Source organism: Symphalangus syndactylus, chromosome 15 (assembly GCF_028878055.3).
Source record: "Symphalangus syndactylus isolate Jambi chromosome 15, NHGRI_mSymSyn1-v2.1_pri, whole genome shotgun sequence".
Taxonomy (NCBI): domain Eukaryota; kingdom Metazoa; phylum Chordata; class Mammalia; order Primates; family Hylobatidae; genus Symphalangus; species Symphalangus syndactylus.
Window position 1 is genome coordinate 95,630,614 of NC_072437.2, and position 12,608 is coordinate 95,643,221.

The following is a 12,608-nucleotide window of genomic DNA, read 5'->3' on the forward strand; positions in this document are numbered from 1 at the left end:
GAGATTAAGGATAGAGAAAGAAGTTCCTGACAACATTTATTGAAAATCTGTTACACATAGAGCACTGTGCTGGAGAGAATTATGAAAAAAAATAGTGGAACTTGACAGTGCTAAATGAAAAAAAAATAGGTATAAAATGACCTGTACTTATAAATGAGGATTCTTTATATCTGCAACTAAGTACCATCAGATGTCTCACTGACAGTGGATTGAATGATGAAAGTGAGACTTAAAGAACCCATTTCTTTCATCTTTTTTTTTTTTTTTTTTTTTTTTTGAGACAGAGTCTCGCTCTGTCGCCCAGGCTGGAGTGCAGTGGCACAATCTCGGCTCACTGCAACCTCCGCCTCCCGGGTTCACGCCATTCTCCTGCCTCAGCCTCCCGAGTAGCTGGGACTACAGGAGCCTGCCACCATGCCCGGCTAATTTTTTTGTATTTTTAATAGAGATGGGGTTTCACCGGATTAGCCAGGATGGTCTCGATCTCCTGACCTCGTGATCTGCCCGCCTCAGACTCCCAAAGTGCTGGGATTACAGACGTGAGCCACCATGCCCGGCCTTTTTTTCTTAACTGATTCCCTATTTTCACCTTATGAGAGAAACCTCAGACATTGCTCTTCTAACCCAGGTCTGCTCTCAAACAGAGACCCAGTGTTGAGCAAAAAGAAAAGGGCTGTTCAAGTGATTTTTAATCAAGTACCCCACATGACTAATTCAGGTCCTCCAAAATAGTCCCAGGGAGCCAAAATGAGGTAATATGACATGTTGTGAACTTGAAGGGTGGCTAAGGACACATACAGCCACTGCTTCAGATGCCGCTGTGAGGCAGAAAATTCAGGAATGCAGTAGAAGAGGGGAATGTGAACCCAGAATGCACTCAGTGTCTCTCCTTCAGACGCTTTTTTGACCCTCAGAAGCCTGGTCTCCTCAGGTCAATTCTGCAACCCTGGATGTTGAATTAGTAAATAAACAAACTAGGTCAAAAACAAATGCAGACTATATTAAAAAGAACAAGATATGTTCTTGTTTTGGGCTTCATTTAAAATCCTAAGAGCAGGATAACAGCATTATAAATAACGCGACCTCTCTCAACTTACTGCCTTCTCCCACTAGTTATAATAATAGCAACAGCTTATATTTGTACCTATTTTTATAGTCTGTGAGATGCTTTATCTTTTTTCAGCTTATTTGAGCTCAAAACAGCCCTGTAAAATAGGTACAAGTATTATACCCATTTTGTAGGTGAGGAAACTGAGGTTCACAGAGGTTAAACAACTGTGGGTCACACAGCAACTGACTAGAACTGTTTGGGATTCTAAGGTATAATAGTGCCAATTTGTTGAAAGGGAATAGCAACAAAAAAAACTTGGACTCTTAACCCCAAGGCTGCCAGCTATTAAGGTGTATGATCTTGGACATGTCGTTTACTTTTTTTTTTTTTTTTTGAAAGACAGGGTCTCACTCTGTCACCCAGTTTGGAGTGCAGTGGTAGGATCATAGCTCACTGCATCCTTGAACTCCTGGGCTCAAGTGATCCTTCTGCCTCAGCCTCTTGAATAGCTGGGACTACATAGATGTGTGCCAACCACACCTGGCCAATTTTTTTAATTTATTGTAGAGACAGGGGTCTTGCTGTGTTGCCCAGACTGGTCTTGAACTCCTAGGCTCAAGGGATCCTCCCAAAGTACTGGGATTACAGGCATGAGCCACCACGTTTGGCCCCATTCAACCTTCTGACCTTCATTTCCTCACTTATAAAAATGTACATAATCGGCCGGGCACAGTGGCTCGCACCTGTAATCCCAGCACTTTGGGAGGCTGAGGCAGGCGGATCACGAGGTCAGGAGATTAAGACCATCCTAGCTAACATGGTGAAACCCCGTCTCTACTAAAAATACAAAAAAATTAGCTGGGCGTGGTGGCACATGCGTGTAGTCCCAGCTACTCGGGAGGCTGAGGCAGGAGAATCGCTTGAACCCAGGAGGCGGAGCTTGCAGTGATCCGAGATGGGGCCACTGCATTCCAACCTGGTGACAGGGCAAGACTCCGTCTCAAAAAAAAAAAAAAAAATGTACATAATCATACCTTCCCTCTCTGCCTCACAGGGTGCCTATGAGGACAAAACAGGTGGTATATGTGAAAGTGCTTCATAACTGAGCTGGTAATCCATAGATGTCTGGTATTAGCAATGTTTTCTAATAAAATAACAAGAGTAATACTTGTTATAACCTCTTCACTTTGACAGTGCCTTTCATTGCAGCCATTCAGTAATTTTGCAGCTTATTATCACCTATATAACACCCCTGTTGCTACCATGTCTGAAGGTGCACAAGCAGCCAGCCAGTGAGGGAAGGGGAAGCTCTTTCTTCTCAGTATGTCTTTAGAGCAGTGATTCTCTAAGTTGTAGCACACTGGAATCCCCTGGGGAACTTCACACCTGCGGGTGTCTAGGTCCCACCCTGGCCAATTAAAATTTAATCTGGTGGGGAGGAACTGGGCACCAGTATTTTTTTAAAGTTTCCCAAGTGATTCTAATATGCAGCCAAGGTTGGGAACCACTGCTCTTTGGACTATTTGTACATCTCAGTGGCTGCTGAAAAGTGATCACAGTTTTAAAAGAACACAGCTTGTGGTTCTGGAAAAATCCATCTGCTTGTTCCAGAAATGAAGTACATAAGTCAAATAGGTCTGAGGTCACTTGGGAAAGAAATCCAAGAGTTGGACCGAGAGCTCAAACCACAAAGATTCTAAATGCCACCATCACATAGATAGCTGGCCTTTTTCCTGAACTGCCACTGTTGACAGATAAGATGGTGCACACAGCGAGAATCTGAGCAGCACAGAGCCTCCCATCCCCATCACTGTTCCTCCACTAAGCTCCCCTTGAAAACGGTCCACAGGACTTCTATTCACAGTGATTAGAAAAGTGAATACCTCCTATTTTAAAAGAAAAAAATCTCAGAGGATAAGCACATAGCCGACGAGTGGCCAATTCTGTAATTTTCCCCATGGATAATAAGGAAATAATCATACATTATTTAATAATGTATTTTTCCATTGAATTCCAGTGTGTCTACAAATTATACATGTTTTATATGATGTTTCACTTTAGGGTTAAGCCAAATAAGCATACGTTTATTTTATAAATATAAATATATTATCTATTAAAATAGTTTCTAGTAAAAACATAGGTTTAGCCATTTGACTCAAATTTCTTAAAGAAGCCATAGTTAGAAGAAAGTATCCACTAGAGTATACTAGACTTTGTGTCTTCGCAGGAGAAGTAACACTTCCTCATCTGTTTACCTCTGAACTCCCTTCTCCAACTAGAAATGAAGACATAAGATAATAAAAGGATTTGACTTTCCAGTATCCCTTTCGAACTGGGCACCACTCAGAAGGAAGATGCCGTTAACTACTCCCTTTAGAAATTATCTCAAGGTGAGTTGCATGTCTCATTTGATCACTTCTTTTACAAGATGGAAACAATTTGAATGGAGTAAACTCCTGTTACCAGACCTGGAGGCTTAAATAATGAAGAGGTTTATCTCTCATCTGAGAAGAGTTTATAGTCCACAGCAATAGCCTGGAGACAAATATTCACACCTCTGGGATCCCACAAAGGTGGTAATTAGGCAGCATTTTATTGTGATGCAGTGAGTGTGCAAAAGACAGAGCTGGACTACTCTTAGGAACAAAATTGGCTTCCTGGAGAGCCGACAGAAGAAATCTGGCAACCTAAAAATATTTAAAGAGCTTACGACCCCCAAGGGAGAATTTCCAGCTATTAGAGTAGAAAAGATTAAACATTTGCTGGGCTTGAAAAGGAGATTTTTAATGGAAAAACTCAGGAAAATACAGTTTAGATAGAGAATCTTAAAAAAAAAATAGACCTGTCATATACAGAGCAAATTGGAGACTTTATATTTTCTTCATAATGACATAAGAAAAAGGATCTAAAAATAGATCCTACCGATAATGAACTCTTCCTTCTCCTGCATTTATTAGAATATAACACCTTCATTACACAGAGGACATGTTCCTACTCACCGTCTCGCAGGCATAAATCTTGACATGGTCTTCACAACCTTTTCCTCTGGCCCCTAATTACAATTCTGCTATTTATTTCTCAACACAGCCTACATTTCGTGTGTTTCTCGTATGAATGAGTTGCAGTGAGTGCTGTGGTTAAGCTAGTGGGCACCAGGCCCAGCTCCCTCGAGTCTGGCTTTCTGACCTTGCCAATGACTTCACCCTTTGTGCCTTAGTTTCCATGGCTATAGAATGGGGATAATAATAGCACCAGTCTCTGTGTGTTGTCAGGAGGATTAAGGCAGTTACTACACAGCATAGCACTGAGGAAAGTGCACAACACACAGTAAAAACACAATAAATGTTCGTCATTATTATCACTACTCTGCATTCCCTTAGTGCCTATAAAAATAGCGTATTTTTAAAATAAAACAAGATACATGGTCTAACAAAAGATTGTTTTCAGATTCATGGATTTATGTGGAAAGTCTCAATAAGACATTTAGTTACACATTAAGGTATCTTTTTTATTACTGTAATTACTTACAATCCTAAAATCCAAGAAGTATTCCACAGCATGGTCCCTGACCTCAAGCAGTTTATATTCCACTTGAGAGACAGAACATATGCCCATGAACTATTAAACACAAATCCAAAGCAGTTCATGATTATGTGTAAAATGAGTAGTTCAGAATCTACAAAAATGGGGAGAGGGAATTCTGAGGGAATCAAGTCTCCATCGTGTGCATGAAGTTGATAGAGAACTACATTTGGACCATGAAATAAAGGTAAGGAAAATGGAAGGATTTTCCGGCAGGCAGGAAGACATGAAGGTAAGAGCAAGTCAACAGAGCCGTTCATCTGCCGCAGGTGATTTGCCTCTGAAATTAGGCGACATCAGTGGATGAGGCACAGGTTACGCAGTTGAGGGGTTCAAATGCCAGAGGGAAGATTCTGACTTCACCCTGAGAGTCTCTGAAGTTTTGTTAGTTGGAAAGTGGCATAAACACAGATGCAATATAGGTTTATATGGGGAGAGACAGGAATCAAGCAGAAACGCTGATGTTTTTAATAATAATCTAGGTGTAACTCAGACGGGGCCTACCAGGGTGGGGACATTGGGAACATAAAGGAAGTGACAGACAGCCATGAAAGCATGACAAAGACTCATCCCCTTCACTCCATTCTCACAGCCCAAATCCTCCCAGAGCAGCCTTTGCTATCTGAGCACACCAAGCCAAGTTCAGGAGCGCCAGATGCCAGATGCACCTCCAAGGTTTTCCAAGGTCCTTGTGGACAGTCTCATCCTGATTCCCATTTACTCCCGCTTGCCTTTCTATCATGTGTACCCAATAGATTCCAAAAATAGAAAATCATATGTCTCCCTCCTTCTAAAAGCATGTCGTACTTTCCAGTTGTGTAGGCTTTCTAAAAATATTTTTACTCATATTGATGAATAATTTTAAATTAATAAGTCATTAGTAATTTAGTAGTTTTAAAAGTTAGACTGGTGTACACTTTAAATGGGTGCAGCTTATTGTACCTAAATCAGTCCTCAGTAAAGTTCATGAGAAAAAAAATAGGTTTAATAATTGAGGATACAGAGAGGTGACAATTATTTGAAGGTCAACTTAAAGAAGCTCAATTAGCCAGTTACCTTTGTCCCCAGGCATTAACTACTGTGGTTTGGAAGTTCATGTGTCATTTGTTATATACATGATAACATATATCATACTGTGTCATGGGATTGTTTCTTATGCAAGATTAACAAAATGTAATACCCAGAACAACAAAGTTCTATTTCTATGAGGACAGGGACTTGAAACTACATTTAACTGCTTTTACTTGGCACCTCATTGGAGTAGCCTTGGATAGTAGCTCAAAGTGATGATTAGTCTAGATAACCTCTTAAAATGCCTTTCGACTCAGCAAGTAAATATGGATTAGTGTTCTCTAATCCATATGTTTAGAGTTTAGTAATGGAGATAGCAGCATGTAGAGAAATGTGATTCAAAGAGTGGTCTCCGGATTGCAAGCGTGGGCGTCACCTGGGAGCCTGTGTTAGACATTCTTGAGCTTCACCTGCCTCTTCCTAAATCAGTGGGGATGGGGCTAGGAATCTAGCAATTGTGTTTTATATCAGCAAGGGGGAAGCTCTGTGTGTGTGCACGCCTGTGTGTGAGCCGTAGTCCACACGGGGTGGGAAGCAGAAACATAATGAAGAGTCACGTGGCTAAAAATAAGATAGATTTAGTTGATTTTTATAGTAATAGGTATGGAATATTCCTCTAATTATTTTTAGATTTTAGACTTACTATTTCCAGTCAAAATTCAACATCAGTTAAATATATACCATAAGTACTATCTTACAGTAATTCCCAGGAAAGGAAGAAAGAAGATAAAGAGAAGGTAGTGAAAAAGAGTGGGAAGAATTAATTTAATTCACATATTGGTCTAAGCACTCAGAAACAAATATGTTACTCTATGATTAGTACTGCTGTCATTTGGGGGAGTGAGAGTACCCTTTAAATTAAAAATGGTTCCAAAAGACTTACCTACTTTTTTTTTTTTTTCTTTTTGAGACAGAGCCTCTCCCTGACACCCAGGCTGGAATGCAGTGGCGCACTCTCAGCTCACTGCAATCTCCGCCTCCCAGGTTCAAGCAGTTCTCCCTGCCCCAGCCTCCCGAGTAGCTGGGATTATAGGCGCTTGCCACCATGCCCAGTTAATTTTTGTATTTTTAATAGAGATGGAGTTTTGCCATGTTGGCCAGGCTGGTCTTGAACTCCTGACCTCAGGTGATCTTCCCACCTTGGCCTCTCAAAGTGCTGGGATAACAGGCGTGAGCCACTGTGCCCAGCCCTTGTCTACAGTTTTTTAAGCACACATATTTCTGAAATGCTTTTGTTCCTGGAATCTAATCCCAGCAGTTAGTCTAACCTCCCACACATTGCAGGAACCCCTGGTCATCATCTCCGGAAGGAGTCACACAACCTCTGCTTCGGCATCTGTCCTGTATGCTGCCTTACAAACCTTACAGCCGCCCTCACGCTTTGCATCTGTGAATGTGGACTCTCCTTCTTCGGGTGCCTTGCTCTGCATGGTTCAGTGCCTTCACTGTGCTCTTCTACCTGAAATCTCCTGCCTCTACTTGTCTACCAGGAAAACCCTACCCGACCACTAAGCCTCAGCTCAAATGCTGTGTCCTATGGAAGTTCCTCTAGGCAGATTTAGTGGCCGCTTCTCCTGGACCTCCCATAAACACACACACACCTTTGTACACACATCCATTATAACCACTATCTTTTCTCATTGCATATGCTTATTATACTCAAATTCATCTCCCCACTAGACTAAGTCCCTTGAGGCCAGGAATGATGTCTTACCTTTGCATTCTCAGCAGCTAGTCTATTGCCCAGTAATAAAGTATTACTTAATGAATACATTGAAAGAATGTATGAATAAATGATACCTAAACAAAGTTCCACAGGGGCCTAGAAATCGGAGCTATAACCGGTGACTGGCCACACTGAAGAAGCAGCATTTGACCTCGTATTGAAGAACAAGTTTGATTTTGCTTGGCAGAAAAAAAAAAATGGAGAGGACTATAAGCAGAAGAATAACAAGAACAAAGGCATAGGAGTGGGCAAATCCGTGGTCTTCTCAGAGAGCACCTCATGTTACAGGTCCAGTGGAAGACAGACATGAAAGAAGAAGTTTGGGCCAGAATAATGTATGTGCTAAGGAGCTGTGGGCCTTATTCTGGACATAATAAAGAACCATGAAAAAATTTTGAATAGGGAAGAGTCATGACCAGATACGTGACTTGACTGGAGATTGGTTAGAAGGAAATTGCTGTGATCTGGGCAATTGAAGTAAGTGAAAGCCTGATAGAGTTACAGCAGCAGTAGGAGGAGGAAAACCAAGTAAATTTGAGAAGCACTTTGGAAATAGGATCAAGATGACTTGGCAACCAATTGAATGTGGGAAGTGAGGAACCAGTGAAGCTGAAGCTTGGCCAAGCTTTCTGACCTGGCAACTGAGTGAACGCTCAGACAACACCACCTACGACTGTATCGTCTTTACAGGCAGATTGCAAGCTCTGAGAGAGCAAGGACCTTGCTCTTGGTGTATTCTCTACATCTCTTGTAGCTCCTAACACTGACCGTGCATTCAGAGGTTCCTAGTAAACATTTGTTGAAAGAATTGATGATGTTTCTTATACTCACCAAATATGTCAAAAAGGAAAATATAATACAATGTCTTTTCTTCAGAGACATTTTCAAGTTCTCAGCATGTTTTTCCACCACAAATGAATTCACAACTATATCATTCAACTTGTACACCCACAAAAATGACCCATTGTTGCACAAACTGAAATCTCCTTTAAGATTGTGTGTGTGCTGGGGAGGACAGCCAAACGGTTAGTATTTTTACTTTTTTTTTTTTCGAGAGAGGGCTATGATATTTTTGGTCCTCTGAAAATGAATCCAAAACAATAAAACAAGCTGAATGTTTTCCTCTGGTGGAAGGAAAGAAAGCAAACCTACTACAGGTAAATTGAAATCTTCCAACAGACCTGTAACACATTGCTGAGACAGTCTTGAGATAATGGCTTTAGTTAGACTGAGGCCACAAATCTTTACATTTCTCCATTCACCTGGCAGGACTAATGAGATTTTATGGCGGGCAAGCTGTTTATCCCTTGGGTGACATTGGCAAGCACATCTGTATCTTTATCAATCAAGGGTTTTCTGCACTGCAACTCCCACCCCCCACCCAAAGATTGCCCCAGCCTGGATCACAACATTTACAACATGTAAGAACCTCATTCCTTTTCATCAACACTCCGCCCATCCCTTTCTGTTATCTAGATCTAATTATGTGTGTCCTAACGTCACATTACTCCATAACAAGGGGCAGGAAGAAGAAATGAATAAAAGAAAAAGAAAAAAAGTTTAGATGGTACCTGCAAGTTGATGCAGGGCTGACAGCTCCGTGGCTAGAATATTATATTTGCCCAATAGGACAATAGGTCTGCTGGCAAGCTGTTACCTACAGTACTGTATCTGCTGAACAGGTGGAAAAAGCTCTCTTGCCCTCTGCAGTGGTTTAGGAATATGGGGAGGTGACCACCACTCCAGTTTGGGAACAAGGATTTGGTTCCCCCTTGTAGCTTTCATATTGCCTGAATTCACCTGCAATGTCTGTTTTCAGTACTTAATAAATACTCATATACACATAAACATACAAATTCACATATTTAATAATTGCCATCATAAACTCTCAGGATGATGTATCCATTCTACCTTTGTAACCTGCAAAATGTCCCCAGATCTCAGACCAAGGAGATACTGGGGAAATGGCTCTGCAAAAATCCAGGAACAGGTTTTGGTTCTGGTTCTCCCATAGATTATAACACCTGGACAGATTGCTTGGGGCAGCTGCTTGAGAACTCTTGAAAAAGTAAACGGTAGCAGGTAGATTGTGGGAGAAAACCAGAATTCAAAAGTGTCATCAATTGACTGTGGATTTACCATGTTTACCCTCTGTATTCCCTGGACAGGACTCAAGGCAGCCTTTGTGACAGGGAAGGTTCCAGCATAAACCTTCTAGTTCAGGCTCACAGTGAGAGAAGAGTCTTCTGGCAGTGGCAGCCACAGCATGGAAGGCCCACAGCACAGAATATGCTGTCGAAGCGGGACCTTCCTCCTCAATCAAAGGAACCATGGTCCCAAGACCATGCTTTTTCTTTTCTCTGGGCTCCCACCACTTGGTCCTGGACAGGGGCAGAGTCACAATAAGTGCACAGAAGAGCAGGGTGGTAAGGCTTCAGCTTTCTGGATGGATAGCCAAAAAGGTGAATCCTGGGAAACTAGAAAGTGCCAGGGAGATGGTACAGAGAAAGGAGCTTGGGAAAACAAACCCAGACAGTTATTTGCGGGCTTTTGGGCACACCCTTGAGCTATGTATTCTTGGATTTGATCACAAACATCATAACAGAGACTTTGAGATTTGAATTAACAGCTACATCGCTATCTAGGTCCCATCCTGACCATGAAATAATAGGCACCCAGGAGAAACGTGAACAGGACCACAGTGACTTTGAAAATAGAACTGACATTGCAACCACAACCACAGAAAGCTGATCAGAACTTGCAGTGTAAACCAATTATGTCAATTGCCTGCTAAAAAAAAAATAAGTAAATGAACAAACCTGTACAGGATTTAAACAAGACCTAGTGTCTTATAATATAATATTCAAAATGCTCATGATATGCTTCAAAACTAGTCGGCATGTGAACCAGGAAAATCTCAACTCATGAAAGAAACGACAATCAATGGATGTCAATATGAAGAAAACACAAATGTGATAGTTATTTGACAAGGAATTAAAGCAACTATTATAAAAGTGCTCTAAGAAGTAAGAACCAACACTTGAGAAAGCTTTAGCAAAGAGAATAAAGATTGAGAAAAATAAAAATTAAAAAAATTAAAAAAAAAAACACCCAGAACTTCAGGGTCCTGTGAAACAATTCCCCAAAAGCCTAATATTTGTGTCATCTGAGCTCCAAAAGGACAGGAAAAAGTGTGGTACAGAAAAATACTCAAAAAATAAAGACTGGAAACTTCCCAAATTTGGCAAAAAGCACAAACCTATAGAAATTCAGTGAACTCCAAACAGGACAAACCCAGAGGAACCTATGCCCAAACTGCTAAGAACCAAAACCAGCCCCCAAAATATTAAAACAATCAGAGAAAACCAACACACTATTTATAGAGGAACAATTAAATGACTGTGGAATTCTCATCTAAAACAATTGGAGGCAAGATGATAAAATGCTGAAAGAAAAAAAATTGTCACCCTAGAATTCTATATTCTAAGAAAATATCCTTCAGGAATGAAGATGGAATAAGAACATTATCAGATACATGAAAAATAAGAGAATTTTTGGCAGAAGTCATGCTGTAGAAGAATTACTAAAGAAAGATCTACAGACAGTTACCTCGTGTGAAAGAAGCTAGACTCAAAAGGTTATGTACTGTAATGATTTCATTTATATAGCAGTTTCAAAAATAAAAATTTGGCAACAGAGAGTAGATCAGTGGTTGCTTGGGGTCAGGGGTGGGATGAGGGTGTGATTAAAATGGGACAGCATGAAGACATTTTGGAGTGATGAAGCTGTTCTGCAACCTGATTCTCTACACTCATTAAAAGGTGTAGAATTCTACACACACCCAAGGTCAATCTTGCTGCATGTTAATTTTTTTTAGGCCGATACACAAGAGATGTTGCTCCCTAAGAACCTTCTAGTCTAAATAATACAGAATAATACTTCATCACCTTCCTTGGACACCTGCTTGTGAAGGTCATTGACAAGGCCAATGCCCGGTTGTTTCTGCTGCCCTTGAGTGCGCAGCTCACAGCTGAATTTACCCTCCCCACCTGCCCCACTGCCAGTTCAAGCTCAGAAAATATCACACATTTGAGCTGAACAATGAATAAGAAGTAAGGAGGCATTTTGTCGGACAGCCCTCTTCTACAAAATCTATAAAGCTCACCTCCCTTCACCCCTCCTGAGAAACAAAATAAGAAAAAAAACCATTGAACTTATGAAGACCAGGACTTATATATCTAGGTGTCACTTCATCATTGGAGCACCCACTTCTGAGTTTCCTTCCTAGCTGCTGCACCCCAAAATGTGCAGCAAAGCCCCAAAAGGCCCTGGAGCCCTACCTGCTGCACTACCCTACCACTCCACTGACGTCTAGAGTATTTCTCTTGCAGCAGATATCCTTTTGGTCAAAGTAATAATTGTCCTTTTGTATCAGGTGGTTGGTATTCTTATTTTCGCCTTTGGCAGACCGATAGGAGGAAAAGGGAATCGCATGTTTGCAGGAGAAGGGATAAAATAAAAATAAAACCTTAGGCATTGCTCTAATACTGCAGTTTTGCATTGTTTAAAAACCGTCTTTGTGGCTGGGCGCAGTGGCTCGTTCCTGTAATCCCAGCACTTTGGGAGGCCAAGGTGGGAGGATCACGAGGTCAGGAGATTGAGAACATCCTGGCTAATATGGTGAAACCCCATCTTTACTCAAAATACACAAAAGATTAGCCAGGCATGGTGGTGGGCGCCTGTAGTCCCAGCTACTCGGAAGGCTGAGGCAGGAGATGGCATGAACCTGGGAGGCTGGAGCTTGCAGTGAGCCGAGATCGTGCCACTCCAGCCTGGGCAACAGAGCAAGACTCCGTCTCAAAAAAAAAAACCAAAAAACAAAACTATGTTTGTGTGACTCTTTCCCCCTTAAGGCAGGCATTATGCCGTACTCAGTTTTGTGTCTCCAGGGAACTGCACAGTGATAGACATGTGGAGGCACTCATAGAGATGTAGGTTGTACATGAGTGAATGCATGCACCCATGGCTGAATAAATGAACCGTGTGACTGATATAATTCTGCAAATACAGCAGATGCCCAAGTGCGTCTCTTGCCTCTGACAGCAGGCAAAGGCGGTGGTGATCCAGTGGCCTAGAGAGGGCAGGGTGCCAATGGAGGGCTCCAGTGTGGTAACACGA

The 12,608-nt window shown here is 41.6% G+C and overlaps 2 long non-coding RNA genes across 2 annotated transcripts in view; one reads left to right on the top strand and one right to left on the bottom strand.

The window, feature by feature from the left end:
• LOC129463985 (uncharacterized) overlaps positions 1 to 12,608 on the top strand; it is a 110,385-nt gene that overhangs the window by 78,324 nt on the left and 19,453 nt on the right. The window contains exon 3 of the long non-coding RNA XR_008651370.2: positions 3,331 to 3,441. This is a non-coding gene — a long non-coding RNA (uncharacterized lncRNA). The remainder of the gene's footprint in view (positions 1 to 3,330; positions 3,442 to 12,608) is intronic.
• On the bottom strand, positions 673 to 4,430 carry LOC134732623 (uncharacterized). The gene is made up of 2 exons (XR_010115960.1): positions 4,051 to 4,430; positions 673 to 946 (listed from the first exon to the last, which is right to left on the bottom strand). It is a non-coding gene; the product is annotated as an uncharacterized lncRNA (long non-coding RNA).